The sequence below is a fragment of the Erpetoichthys calabaricus genome, chromosome 17, assembly GCF_900747795.2.
Source record: "Erpetoichthys calabaricus chromosome 17, fErpCal1.3, whole genome shotgun sequence".
Lineage (NCBI taxonomy): Eukaryota > Metazoa > Chordata > Cladistia > Polypteriformes > Polypteridae > Erpetoichthys > Erpetoichthys calabaricus.
The window spans coordinates 35,828,734-35,844,168 of record NC_041410.2 but is presented as its reverse complement, the minus strand read 5'-3'; the positions used below and the strand labels follow the sequence as shown (position 1 = coordinate 35,844,168).

General features: G+C 38.9%; 1 protein-coding gene across 2 annotated transcripts in view; it reads left to right on the top strand.

The window, feature by feature from the left end:
- LOC114667685 (kelch-like protein 25) overlaps positions 1–1,782 on the top strand; it is a 66,093-nt gene extending 64,311 nt beyond the window's left edge. For both annotated transcript variants that reach the window (XM_028823081.2, XM_028823079.2), the window contains one exon: positions 813–1,782. The gene's annotated coding sequence lies outside the window, so the exon portion shown is untranslated. The remainder of the gene's footprint in view (positions 1–812) is intronic.
- The last annotated feature ends 13,653 nt before the right edge of the window (positions 1,783–15,435 follow it).

The following is a 15,435-nucleotide window of genomic DNA, read 5'->3' as shown; positions in this document are numbered from 1 at the left end:
CACAGGCAACCAACGTAGTGCCATCAGAACTGGAGAGATGTGTTCGGATTTTCTTTTCCTAGTCAAGATTCTAGCAGATGCATTCTGTACTAGTTACAATCAATTGATATCTTTTTTGGGTAGTCCTGTAAGGAGTCCATTACAGTAATCTAGTCGACTGAAAACAAAAGTGTGAACTAATTTTTAAGCATCTTGCAAAGTTATATGGGATCTAACATTTGTTATATTTCGTAAGTGAAAAAAAGCTGTCCTAGTAATCTGATTAATATGTGATTTAAAATTTAGGCCAGAGTCAATAATTACCCTTAAATTCTTTACCTCTGTCTTGACTTTTAAGCCTAATGGATCAAGTTTATTTCTAATGCCCTCATTATTTCCATTTTTGCCAATCACTAAGATTTCGAATTTCTCCTTATTTAATTTGAGAAAATAACTACTCATCCATTCAGAAACACAAATAAGACATTGGGTCAGTGAACCAAGAGAGTCGGGGTCATCAGGCGTTATTGATAAATACAGTTGTGTGTTGTCAGCATAGCTATGGTAGCTCATGTTATGCCTTGAGATAATCTGACCTCATGGAAGCATGGAGATTGAAAAGAGCAGTGGACCCAGAAGTGACCCTTGTGGAACACCATATATAATATCATGTGTCTTCGAAGTACAATTACCACAACTAACAAAGAATTTTCTACCTGTTAAGTAAGACTCAAATCAATTTAAGTCACTGCCATTGAGACATACTTGAACACACACTGGCTTTCTGATGTTTTTGTAACGATATTAAATGTTTCTGTTTTTTTTATTTGCAGGTACTTTGGTTTTGATTAACTTGCTTCTAAAATGTGGTGAAGGAAGATTCCAAATAAAGTGAAGACTTTTGTGGTGGAAGACCTGCGACAGAACAATCCGAGTGCCTTTTAGTCTGTCTTCCAGCCACCCACTATGTGAGAAGAGGTGCTGTGAAAAGGGTGGCTTTGAGCTTAGTTTGCTGTAGTTAAGCACAAATGTAAATGGACAGTTTCCAATGTATTTTTTGCCATATTGGTGAGTTGTTTTTTTTTTTTTTTGTATTAGCTGGACCGATTAAGGAATTACCATAATGGTATCCTCCATTTCCTAAAACAAATAATTGTATTATAACCACTTACTGAGGTTATAATCTGAAGTTTCATTCAAACCTTTGGAAAATTCTAACATTGTTAAAAACTAAAATCTAACTGGTTACACAGAAAATAAAGCTTCATGTAATACTGTATGTACCAAAAGGGCTGTTCCTCCAATAATCTTGGTGATATACAGGCTTCAATGAAACATTTGATAACAGAAGATCATGGCCACTTTAGTCATTTGTGAACTAATATAGCACTTTTTTTATATTACAGTTAGCACTGCACTTGGCCCACATGATCCTTCCATTTTTCACATGACTTTACATTTTTCTCCTCTCCATAGCAGTTTCCATGCATTATTCAATTTATTTGACACAATTGCAGAATGCTACATAGTTCATTAGTAAAGACATATCCTCCCGCAGAAGTCAAGTCAAGTTTATCCATCTCTGCAATTAAATAATTTGTCAGAAATGCAATTTAAAAGTGTCTCTTTCCATCTGAAAGAAATCAGGAGGTGGAAACATTATGCATACTTAATTGCACATTGTAGTGGGAGAAGGAACAGACATAAACCAAAACAGAGATGTTTTGTGTTATATTTTTGTTCCAGACTTCCCAGCTCCTGTGGGTTAATGTTGTAGATGATAAAATAAATTAGCATATCCTGCCTATGTGGAAATCTGTGAATCTACATGTAAATGTTTCAAGTATAAACTATGATGACTGAGTGGTATGTGTCAGCTGGACTGCAAATGACAACCCTGATGATGTTCATAGTCACTTGAAATTGACAGATGGTCAATTCAGCAACCTTAGTTATTTTTATACAGTACTATAATGTATATAAACAAAATAAACCGCAGTAAGGAAGAACAGCAAACCTCTGGGTCCTTAATAGGTCTGAACCCCATCTATTAGGTGAGGTAGATCACCTACATTCCCACATTGGTACCACATCACGCACATCCTTTAACTTTAGCCTCTTTGTGTCCAGAAGCCCTGCATTTTCTACATAATGGCCGTTGTGTTTTTAACAAGACTCTGCACTCAAGTGATCTCAAAATCACTATAGACCAAGCCAATAAATTAATTCTAGGGTCAGAGAGGCCTTCTGCATTTTGTAGGGACACCAGATTAGAATTCTTCTATAGCAACTCTTAATGTCTGTGCATCCTGAGCCATCTGTTAGCCTTAAAGGATTAGGTCTCCAAGTCAGCAACCTAGATATTAGTACCTACTTGTCTCATACTTCGTTTCTAGGGCAGCATGCTCTCTGTCAGATAGGTGTTGTTGTCACCTCTGACTTTCTGTCTTTGGATTCACTCTATCTCTCTTCCCTTATATACTGATAGCCCTGTCTGTTGCTCTCAAAGGGCACATGCAAGTCATACTATCAGTCCTGCACTTCTACACTGGTATCTGGAGGAGCACTCTTGCTGTTAGTCTGGTGCTCACTCTGGCTTGACAGGGGATTTTCTGTTAGCCATAACCATCACCTGTGTTGTCATTGCTCCTGGGAATCTCTTGCCAGCAGGACACCCATTCATAAAAAATAGTCATCATTTTTATTCTGCCTGTCATGCCGAGGGTTATAGTAGCAAGAGCATACTGTCCTCAATGACTTCTTCCAATATCTCCTAGAGAATTCCTAGATGCTACCAAGCAAGATCAGAGATCTAATGCTTCCAGTGTGTCTTGGGTCTACCTACTGGCTACTCTCTCAGTGGACTGTGCCTTGTACTCCTGCCAAGGGAGATGCCCAGTAGACATCCTAATTACATGCCCAGAGACAGCACCTCAACTTGTTCCTGTATGTCCAGAGAAGTGGTGGTCCCACTTTGAGGTGATCTTCTATTGCTGAGCTTCTCAACCTGTCTCAAAGAGTTATACAATATTAAACATATCATTGTTTTAAAATCTCTTTTCTGCAAGTTTGATTGTAGTTACAGTTCGTATACTGAAAAGAAATGTGTCGATTGGCATTCTCCATACTGACAAATACAGAAATTAAAAAAATAAAAAAATATATTCGAATGAAGAGATAATATAAAATAATAACCGCAGAACTTAAAATTCTCAATCAAAAACCTGTACCCAGCCTACCAAACTATACTGGTTTGCCTTAAATAGCAGTAAATTTTAAGCAGCTTGAAAAGAGATTAAATTGAGATAAGGAGTCCAATAGAAAATGTAATGGACAAAGAAGGAAACTTAGCAGTTCATTAATAAAGGTATCAACACGTAAGGCACAGAAAATGTTCACACTACAAAAAAAATGCATGTGCCTGTTTTCTAGGCATTTTCGTTTGTGAGAGCAGGACAAAACTAGGTGGTCTTTTGGGAAACCATACAATTAATAAAAACATAGTACATTAACTATTATTTTTTTTATGAAAAATAGCTACATTTTGTTCTGAACATTTTCCAGAAGCATGCTGTAAAAAAAAAAAGAAAAATCCCATTCTTGTTGTTAGTGATTGTCTTTGTATGGCTGTTATACTGTCAAACTATATTTGATTTCTTAATTAATATAACAATTCAAATAAGGTCCAACATTTGCTATTTGACTACTTCCTTTTGTACATAACAGCATGGAGTTATTGCTGTTGAACTGTCTTAGTGAAGTTGAATGGATGCCCTGGAACTGTAAAGGGGGATCTGTCTGAAAAGGATCTTTAAATTTCAGGGTGCTAATTTAAATGCAGAATTGTGTGTTTGGAGTCATGGCTCCAGCATGCAGCAGCAGGTTCATGAGAAAGCTGTGCCTCTTTTTAGAACTGTCTTTCATCTGACTTAATGTGCTAAAATTGTAGGCCTTGCAGCCAAAGTCAGTGGCATGAATCTGAAGCAGTGAAAAATGTCTTAGTACAGAAAATAGGTAATTATGCAAGTTGCACTGGATAATAATCCCTGATGTTCATATAATGGGTCTATTAAACCGTTCTGGAAAGAGATTTTAAAAGTGTTTTGTATAGAAATGTTGTCCTCATAACATAAAAGACCATGTTGTTTACAGAATTGTTTTTTGAACATGCACATTTTCTTAGAATAATCTATTATTGTGGATGACTTTGGAAGGACTGGATACCTTGTGATACTTTCAATAAAATTTTAATTAAAAAAAGTGGATTTCTCCCATTTTTAAGTGTTTAATGCTCCAGATATTCTTTTCAGTTAGTCTAACAGTCATATCTTCACAAAGAAAGCCAGACTGCAGCTATACATTTTAGTATTTTAGGCAGCCATTATCATTTCTCACATTGCTCTTTTTCTTTAGGTGGCATGGGGTGCCAGATTAGAACAGCATCAATAGCAAGAGAGGAATTGACCCTGGGTAGAAGGTCAGTCTGCTGCAGGGTCCACACCTGTCCAAACTAGTTCACACTGGGTCCGTTTAGAGCCTGCAATGAATTAATCTGGCTTTGAGATGTGCTAGGAAACTCTCAAACCTGCATAGCACTTAGGAACATGTGGACATAGGCCTAAGCAGACAACCCAGTTCTACATCTTTTTATCAAAAATGACAAATGACTTGTGTAGTATTGTTACTTTTAAATACTTTGAATGTGGCTTCTTTAAGAGGAACAATAGCAGAAAAACTAACTTGCTAATGATGAAATTTATATATCGCTGCTTTCCTGCAAAAGTAACTGACTTTTTCAAAAAGGTTCCTTCTGAACTTCGCCACACTGTTTTTTTTTGTCCTAGAAAAATGAAGGGATGTTGGGCATAAGGCATACAAGCTAAATCTATTGAACTGAGTAGTGAAACTGCTTGTAGTGGTGCTACTGGGGATTGAAACTTCAACTCCCAGCAGTCCCTGCAGTGGCTCTTATTGCTTATCTACTTAGGGTGCAGGGGCTGTTGGGTACAAGTAGGCCAGCGTGACATTTAAAAGGAGGCCAGTGATACCAAAAAGGAGAAATATTTTGTGTTTTGTGTCTGAAGTTCCTGTCTGTCTACCTTCTGTTCTGATAAATGTGGATTCTTTTGTCCTGGATTGTCTCTTATTTTGGGCTATGGTCTGTCTGGTGTCTTCCTGCACATGTGGACCATCCGAGGATTTGTTGTCATCCTGTGAAGAAAGGAGCTCTCCTGATCCCATTCATCCATCTTCATTTCATCAGTACCGGTAGGACTATCTTTACATTACCATTCAACGTGCTGATCTCTGGACTATCTACCTCCATCATTGCATTTCATCCGTTGCCGTTTCCATGGATTTTATAGTGAGTGTTTATTGTTGTGGTTTGTTTTCGTGTTTATTGTACATCGCCATAAAGGGACTGGGGTGGGATCGTTGTTTTCATTTATAATTGTTTAATACATTCTTTATTTGCTGTTTTATTACCAGTGGCTTTTTTGTCTCTGCTTGTGAGTGTGTGCGGGTTGGGCCAAGGCTGGGTGCGTCCCTGGAATCTCCACCAAAAAAAAAAATAAATAAATAAATTTCTCCTCGACGGTGTGAATCTTAGCCGCACTGGACCTCTACATGCTGATAACCTTTAAGAGGTTTACTGTATGAACTAAATAATAAGATGGTGGCCTTTTTGTTAGTAGTGAAAAAAAACTTCTGAACAAAGATCTGTCCAATAGTTTACTGCATGCTTATCAAAACAAGCCATCTAATACAGTAGAAACCCTTTAACTTTCAACCCGTGAGCACCTAGAATGGCTTAAACAAAGGTGCTGCCTGTTTTGTCATGTAATAGTGTTCTTGAAAGGTATGTATTTTAACCTGTTAGGTTCTTTTTATATTGTTGGACAGGTTAATGCTAGAAATGCCTAAATTAATAGCCATGATTTACATGTACACCCTGCTGTACCCACATATTTGACATTCACTCAACACTCATGTCTCCGACACAACAGTGGCTAAGGGCCTGTCACTGCTCCTGCCAGGTTACAGATCAAATAAAAAGCAAGAATATTTTAGCAGAGACCAAAGGTCTGCTGCTGTCCATGGGTCACTTCCCCTGAAAGGGCTACACTTCAGAATACCTACTTCAACAGCTGCCCTCCAACTGGGACTTCCCAGATGACTGCCTTTGAAAGGGTTGCACAAATCTAACAGCAATATGGCCAAGACTGGCTACCTCAGCTTCAATACCTTAGCAAGCGCCAGAGGATGGTCACCTCATCTTATCCCTGAATGGGCTGCACAATTACTACAACCTTGTTGTCTTGCCAGGTAACCTTTGTTTGGGTTCAGGGAACTAAACAAATAATAATTCACTTGAACAAACGCACTGGGGCAGATGATAGCAGTAAACATGGTAAGTTTTAGTGAAGTGATATTCAAAGTTTAATCATTATTTATTTGTATTTGCAGAGAAACCAAAAAGACAAGACAAAAGTAGAAGAAAATACACAACATCAACAATTCAGATCAATGTCCATACTAGTCTTGTACAATTCTACAAAAAGTAGGGGTTGAATACTCATAATAAAAATAAGTAAAAGTTAAAATATATTTAACTGATGGGAAATTAGTATGAGGTTAAAGAAAAAAAAAGATTTCTTTTACAGTTGAATGTAAGCGTTTTCCTTTGAATAAGAATTAAGAATTTTTTCATATAATTTTGAATTATATTGGAGCAGTGATGTTCATTCTGACAGTGCCAGTCCATTCAACAAGCTTCACTTCAGTATACCTGAGAGAGCGCTGTCTGTGTAATTTTAAAGAGTCCATCCTTCTTAATCCAACGGAGGCATTCTTTGAAAGTATGCACAGTCATGGTGCAGCCTTTGTCCTTTTCTTTGTTGGGGAGCATTTTAGGTAGTGCTGCACTTTCGTCCTCAGATAGCATGATGTTTTCAGCACGTCTCTCAAAACTGCCAATACCTACTCTACTATTAAAGCAAAGCCTCAACGACAATTTGCACTTTCTCAAATTAATAACTGGGTGCAGATAATAACGGGTAAGTAATGAGTAAACCTTTAAATGTCCTGAATTCCATGACTCCATTTTCTCCAGCCTGGCCAGGCTCCCTTTACTTCCACTGAAAAACGTATGATGTATAAGACCTGGATGAAGGTGGAACACTAAACATGAGAATGTCTTGAAACTGCTGCTGACTTGCCTCCTTTTTATGATTTAAGGCTTGCTTGCTGGACTGAACAGGAAGTCCTCATCTGCTAATGTCCTGATTGGTTAGTAACCCAGTATAAGATACTGTATATACTCGCGTTTAAGTTCTCCTGCGGATAAGTCAGGGCTTCATTTTACGGTGTTTCTGGTATTTTATAATGTCAGTTGTATAAGTTGAATGCAGAAAAGTCACGCTATTGGTCCAAGAGACTATGATATGCTAATGCCCACTTGAGAGAGTAACCACGGAGTACACGGCCTTTTTTTTTCCGTTGTATTGTGCCTATGTGATCACACGGTAAAACCCAAACTAATCCGAAGTGACGTTTGCACTGATTTGTGTTTTTTATATCTCTCACCCTCATACACCTCTATCGTAAGAGCATCCCTTATTTACGATGGAGTGCTCGATCAAAAGAAAATATGATGCTGGTTTTAAATTAAAAGTTGTTGAAGTAGCAAAAGAAATTGGTAACTGCGCCACTGCAACAAAATTGGAGGAGTCTGAGAAACTGGTGCAAGATTGGAGGAAGCAAGAAGATGTTAAAAAAGGAAATTGTTATATTTTTGAACGGGCGTATAAGTCTGGGTTTGATTTTATGATCAATTTTTCGGATTTCAAGACCCGACTTAAATGCAAGTATATAATGGTATTCCTTAAAGATGTAGTTTTGAAAATACAAACTAATAACAGAGGTATAGATAAACAATGACATGTACAAACATGTAGGTCGCTATGAGCAAAAGTCTAAATACTTCAAGAAAAGCTTGAGGAATACAAATCACCAAATGGGACAGGAGAACTGTAAAACTCCTCTCCTGAAATAACAAGCTTTAAAACAACATAATTTGTTAAATTTATTGACTTAAGTCATAAAGGTCCACACTTCAAAGATATCCAAAATATTTCCAAAAACCCACAAAAATACAAAAAGAAATCAATCCAGAAAGACCAAAATAAATATAATAAATCCTCCTAACATGTTCGATATGCAAAACCTGAAATCCTTAATTCATGAGCAGAAAAGTCAAAAACCCAGAAATCCAAAATAACACAAAAACACAAATGTAAGGGGGGAATCACATATGGAGGCAAATAACATAAGCCATACAAATCTAATGTCTCAGCACTTGCCTGGGGAATGCTGGCTCTTTAAATAGGCCTTAAGTGATTGGTCCAATTGCAGCACCAGAAGGCTCACCCCATTTGGCTCAGCATATAGATTGATAAAAGCACAAACTAAATTAACATTATTATCAATTACGAAATAGTTCAAAGACCAAGAAACATGCAATGAGAACATATATATCAAATAGAAGAACTAAACAAAAATTTTATTTAGGAAAATATTAACAAATAATCTATGAAAATAAAATGAATAAAGTAGAATAAAGTTAACCTAAAATGAGACCTGGGACTGAAACCCTTGTACTATAATGACAGGAAAAGACTCTAGCATGTTTTAATACTACTACTAATAATAATAATAATAGTAATCATGGTAAGTCAGGTGTTTAACACTTGTCCCCAAAGCTGAGTTGGTGAACCTCTGATGCTTGCTGTAGCTAGAAGTGAGGAGAGGCAAGAGGAATACAGCCAGAGGTGACTGCGGACTTCTTGGATCTCTATTCTCTGATCCAGCTGTCATTACAAAACAATTTACAGTATGAGATACGGTAGAAGGGAAAGCATTTAGCTACAGGGTCCTGAAACTCTACAATAAACTACCTACCAACACTGGAGATTCCCACTTTCAGCTAAAGATTCATTACCTTGGCACTGTGACCCCTTGTAAAATCTCTGCTGAAACAGTTTGTGCTGCTTTTTAATAAATGTGCCAATTGTTTAGAGCAAAGGTTCTTAAACTGTGGGTCTCAACCTATTTTGGGTCATACATAGTAGTGATTCACAGTTGTGATTAATGGGAAAGGGTCATGTACTGTTCGTGGATTGTCTTGCAAAGGGTTGTTTAAATCAAATGACATTTCCCCTCTAGGAACTGCATCAGAGATTTTCCAAGGGGGAAAAAAGGATGACTGTTGGCAGTGATTCTGGATCACAAACACATAAAAAAGGCAAAATTGGGTTATATATACACACACACACCTATACAGTATATATAATATATATTTATATATACACACACACACACATTGTATGGGTGGTTACCTACGAGGTAATGCATGTGGTTAGTCTACGAGTCGGCAAACATCCCCTCCCTCCTCTCCGTTGTGAGAAGCAGATCATAAAATATTACATACTTTACTGTCAAATAATGCAAAGAGTATGCAACACGTGTTTTGCACTATGAATGCTATGAATGTAATTACTCCGATCTCCAGGCTGTCAAATAAACAAACCACAGGCCGTGGCGCAGTGTAAAGGGGCTTCACCTCTAATGCTGATATCCGAAGTTCGATCCCCTCGAGGAGATGCAGTGGAGTGTGTACTCCTGATGAGCCCAAATAAAGGCAAAACACGTGTTGCGTACTCTTTGCATTATTTGACAGTAAACTATGTTTTTTATATATATATATATATATATATATATATATATATATATATATATATATACATATTAAGAGTGCAGTGGAGTGTGTACACCTGATGAGCCCAGAATGAGGGCGAAACACGTGTCGTGTACTCTTTGCATTTATTTGACAGTAAACTATTTCAACCATTCTATGATCTGCTCTTCACAAACTGAGGGCACCGTGGCGGACGTTAGCAGATCGCTGACCAACCACAAGCGTTACCTGGTAGGTAACCACCCATACAATCAGATTGTGACACAGACTTCGAATGCTGTGAATATATATATATATAATATAAGTATACATCCATCCATTATCCAACCCGCTATATCCTAACTACACGGTCATGGGGGTCTGCTGGAGCTAATCCCAGCCAACACAGGGTGCAAGGCAGGAAACAAACCCCGGGCAGGGCGGCAACCCACCACAGGGTGCGCACACACATACACGCCCATACACCAAGCACACACTAGGGACAATTTAGAATTGCCAATGCACATAACCTGCATGTCTTTGGACTGTGGGAGGAAACTGGAGTACCTGGACGAAACCGACACAGACACGGGGAGAACAAGCAAACTCCACGCAGGGAGGACCTGGGAAGCGAACCCGGGTCTCCTAACTGCGAGGTAGCAGTGCTACCACTACGCCACCGTGCCGCCATATATATACACACACACACAATATATATGTACATGATTGTTTTACTATTATAACGTATCAACTTACCTTTCTAGTGGTTGGCGTGGTGTTTCACTGGGTTGGGGCCGGTCACATCTTGACGTCTGCATACCCGAATAATGTGTACATTAAATGCTTGTCTTTGTGGCAAACATACCAGTAAAGTCCTATGTACACTATTTCTTAATTTTTTAATTGTAGATTCTGCAGTTGTAAGTGTCCACTTATACTACATCTACTGTGATGTTCCCTGGTGTTCTATGGAGTGAATATGACATCATAAATGACAAACTTATTTTTCCACTTTTATATTGATCAGTTTGAAGCATCATTATTTACCTATATTGTTAGGAACAGAAAAGTTCCCATGGTCATTCACTCTCTGTGTGCCCCTGAGTTCTTTACTTATCCTACTTGTACTCAAATGTGTGTAAACTATTTTAATGTCACCATGTACATGCAAAGTACCTTACGATGGTGTTTACAACAGAAAATATTTTTTGTTTATCAAGTATTGTGCTATAAAAAGAGACACTCGTCTATCTGTGTGATATATTAGGTAATCTTCTGCAAGTTGTTCTTCGTCTCTGGTATGCATTTAGCCTTTTTAACCTGGGAGAGGCATGAAGGCCGTAGTGAACTTGATGTGTATGAAATGAAATCTGTCCAGCTCAGACATCAACTGGAGAGGTTCACTTTAACAATCTAGACAAATCCATTCCCTTCCACCCAGCAGCCAAACAAGGCACACATGGACAGCGACATCTTCCAATGTTGTTTCTTGTCCTAGTGTGTATATAAACACAGGGAACTCCAGTTTCTGTATTACATCTTGCCTGAAGAAGGGGCCTGAGTTGCCTCGAAAGCTTTCTTATTGTAATTCTTTTTAGTTAGCCAATAAAAGGTGTCATTTTGCTTGACTTTTCACTAAGTCCTTCTTCAAAGTTTAAACCTCCTATAAACCTTTTTTGTATTCAATGCCTCACATTAGGGTATCTACATAAAAAATGATTCAAAAGTGTCTGTCCTTAGTCTTCCAGCCAGATGGTAATCTTCCGTTCTCACAGCTCTGTGCACATTCAGCTGGCAGTATCCTGTCTGGGTATCGGCACACAACACTGTGCAGGTGGTGTTGCCAGTAGAATTGTCTGCCAAATATTTCAGTGACAGCCAGTTATTAAGCATTTAATTAATCCAAGCTTTGTTTCAATGAGAATCAGAAGAAATGATATGTCATTGGGTATTCTGGTATATATAACAGCCCCAGAATCCCCCTTTATATATTGAGGGCCTCTTTGACACTGGTTGATTTCAAACTTTCTGAGCGTTCAGTTATTTCAGATAAAGAAACAGAGCCAATCTTATTGTAGGTGTAGTAATACTGTAGCTAATACTGCAAGAGTCCTGCCATGTGCAAAAGTTTGCTGATGACACTGCTATCGTGGGCTTCATCAGGAATGGGCAGGAGGAGAAGTACAGGAACTAATCAACGACTTTGTTAAATGGTGCGACTCAAACCACCTACAACTGAACACCAGCAAAACCAAGGAGCTGGTGGTGGATTTTAGGAGGCCCAGACCCCTCATGGACCCTGTAATCATCAGAGGTGACTGTGTGCAGAGGATACGTACCTATAAATACCTGGGAGTGCAGCTGGATGATAAATTGGACTGGACTGCCAATACTGGTGCTCTGTGTAAGAAAGGACAGAGCCGGTTATACTTCCAGGCTCTATTGTAGGCACGGAGCTGGACAGTTTGACATCTGTGGCAGAGCGACGGGCGTTGAGCAGGCTCCTGTCAGTAATGGAGAATCCACTACATCCACTAAACAGTGTCATCTCCAGACAGAGGAGCAGCTTCAGCGACAGACTGCTGTCACTGTCCTGCTCCACTGACAGACTGAGGAGATTGTTCCTTCCCCACACTATGCGACTCTTCAATTCCACTCGGGGGGGGGGGGGGGATAAACATTAACATTATACAAAGTTATTGTCTGTTATATCTACATTTTTATCACTCTTTAAGTTTTTTTTTTTTATCAGTATGCTGCTGCTGGAGTATGTGAATTTCCCCTTGGGATTAATAAAGTATCTATCTATGTACAGATTACAGTAGAATTACTTACTGTACATGTCTGACTAACATACAACAAGTTGCCACTCTCTGATGCAGTGAAAAATGAGAATGTATCAAGATGCAGAAATTCATTTTAATTAATAGACCACGTGAATCAGTCTATGTGATGTACTACTCACTCCTGCTTCCATGTCTCTAGTCTCCCTCAAGCCAGACATGTAATACGTATGTCTGGAGACAAACATGAGAGAATTTTTGGGCGGTGAGCTTGAACTGCAAAAATCAGAGGTGCTCTCATTAACCTGGTCCAACAGCGAGAAAGCTTCTGTTTACAATGAACAGCCTACAGTTGAACAGTTTCCTGAAAAACCCTGTTAGAAATGTAAATGTGTGAGTGTGTGCAGAGTGCACATTGCATGTTTTAAAAATAAACATAACCTGATGTAAGGGGAAAAACCTTTCTGTAGCATCAGATTATAAATTGTCATTCGATGGCATCAATGGTTGAATTGTAAACATGATATGTTGTCACAGGTACTGTGTGTGCTCCCTGTCGTTCAGCATTACGAAGACTGTGTAGGAGTCGATGTAAGCCTGAAAGAACTGACAGTTATATTCATGAAAATATGAACTGCAAAATATATGTTTGAACTAAACAGTTTGCCCCACTCCATTAGAATGACTGCCATTAAGAGAGCTGACAACGAAGAGCCACAGGAGATGAAGGTTTCAGTACTCAAAACACATGAATCAACAAATCTGCCTAACAACAGCAGTAGATGCATAATATCCACCTTCTGACCGCACGTCTAAATGAATAACTAAAGAAATTTTACTTTACTGTCTAACTGGAAATGCAAACAAACCGTGACAATATGGCCGCAGTGTTTTAACACATTTTAATTCCATAAACCACAGTTCTGATCTAAACTCTATTTAATAATAATAATAGTACATTTTATTTATATAGTGCCTTTCCCTTGCTCAAGACGCTTTACAGAGTTTAAGAAAGAACAGCAGGGTATACAGTACATAGCATTGTCCTAAACCAGAAAAATAAATAGAGAAGAGTAAGATAGTAAATTCAGAGAAAAGCCTAACAGACAACATAATTGATGATCTCGCACACACACACACAGGTTACATGAGCATCTTGACATAAAGGGTAATAAAGTCAAATAGAGCTAAACGCCTTCCTGAACAGATGAGTTGTGAGTTGTTTTTTTAAAAGAATTCTTGGAGTCAGCAGACCTGATTAATTTCGGTAGGTCATCCCAGGGTCTGGGCGCTATACAGCTGAAGGCCCTGTCACCCATGGAGTGTAGATTAGTGAGGGGCACAACAAGATTGCCAGAATCGGAGGGGCGAGCAGGCACATAGTGATGGAGAAGGTCACTGATGTAGTTTGGCGCAAGGTCGTTTAAGGGATTGTAGGTTATTAGCAGAATTTTATATTCGATTCTTTAAGACACAGGGAGCCAGTGAAGACAGAGCAGGATGGGTGTGATGTGCTCGCTGCTGCTTGTCCGTGTAAAGACTGTTGTAGCCGAGTTTTGAATAAGCTGGAGCTGTGATATAAGATTAGAAGGGACACCTGCCAGTAGGGAATTACAATAATCGATGCGGGATGTGATAAAAGCATGGACAAGTTTCTCAGCATTAGAAAAAGAGAGGAAGGAGCGAACACGGGATATGTTACGGAGGTGAAAGTAAGAAAGTTTCTTATGTGATTTATGTGGGTGGAATAAGAAAGGGAGGAATCAAAAATGACACCAAGATTCTTTGCAGTAGCGACAGGTCTGATGAGATCACCGCCAAGATGGACTGGGAAGGAGCTCATTTTATTAAGTTGCACTTTAGTCCCAATTTACAGGAGTTCAGTTTTATTGCAATTTAATTTTAAAGAGTTCCGCTCCATCCAGGTATTAATTTCACTGAGGCAGGTTGTGAGCTAGAAAGCTCTGATGAAGTTCCACTTTTAACATTGAAATAGAGTTGAGTATCATCTGCATAAAAATGATAACCCAGTCCAAAGCTATGAATAATATGGCCAAGGTAAAGCATATAAATACAGAAGAGCAGAGGACAGAGCCCTGAGGAACTCCTTGTGTGACTGGCGCTGAGCTGGATCTGCGGTTGCCAAGACTAACAAACTCTTGCCTATCAGTCAGGTAGGACTTGAACCACTGGAGGGCAGTGCCAGAGATACCCAGCATGTTCTCCATTCTGGACAGTAGAATGTCATGTCTGACTGTGTCAAATGCTGCACTGAGGTCTAATAGAATTAATATGCTGGTTTGTCCAGAGTCTGCTGCCATAAGCAAATCATTGGTTACCCGTAGCAGAGCAGTTTCACAGCTGTGCCGCGCCCTGAAACCAGACTGAAAGGGTTCCATCAAATTATTAGAAGTTAAGTAGTTGGTGAGTTGGGAAGCTACAACACGCTTGAGAACTTTTGACAGAAAAGGTAGGTGTTGTTCTTATGTCGTATAGTGATGCAATCATTAAAATGACAGAAAGATATTGTACTTCTCACATGTGCAGAGCACTTCCCAAATGTCTGGAGCCCAGCAGCTGCAGTGGTCTATGTGTGTGTCTGTCTGTCTCCACTGTCACAGACAGTGCTCATTATAATGTGCAAATTCATTACTAAGCTTCACTTACCTTGTGCTACTTAGCTTCTGAATGTATAACAGCAATTTTTGCTTTTTATTTTTGTCTCAATGCCAAGTCTTTTTTTTTTTTGTTAGTACCTTTTGCTCTCTCCCTGATTCCCCGGCAGTGGTTTAAAATGCACGAACTGGAGAAATTGGGGGTGGGTGTCTCAGAAAGACGTATTCAGGGTGGTGCCTTTGCAGCAGAGGATTTTGCTTCTATTCACTACACACTTTTTAACAAGTTGTTCCCAGACATATATTCTCGCTTGAGAATAAT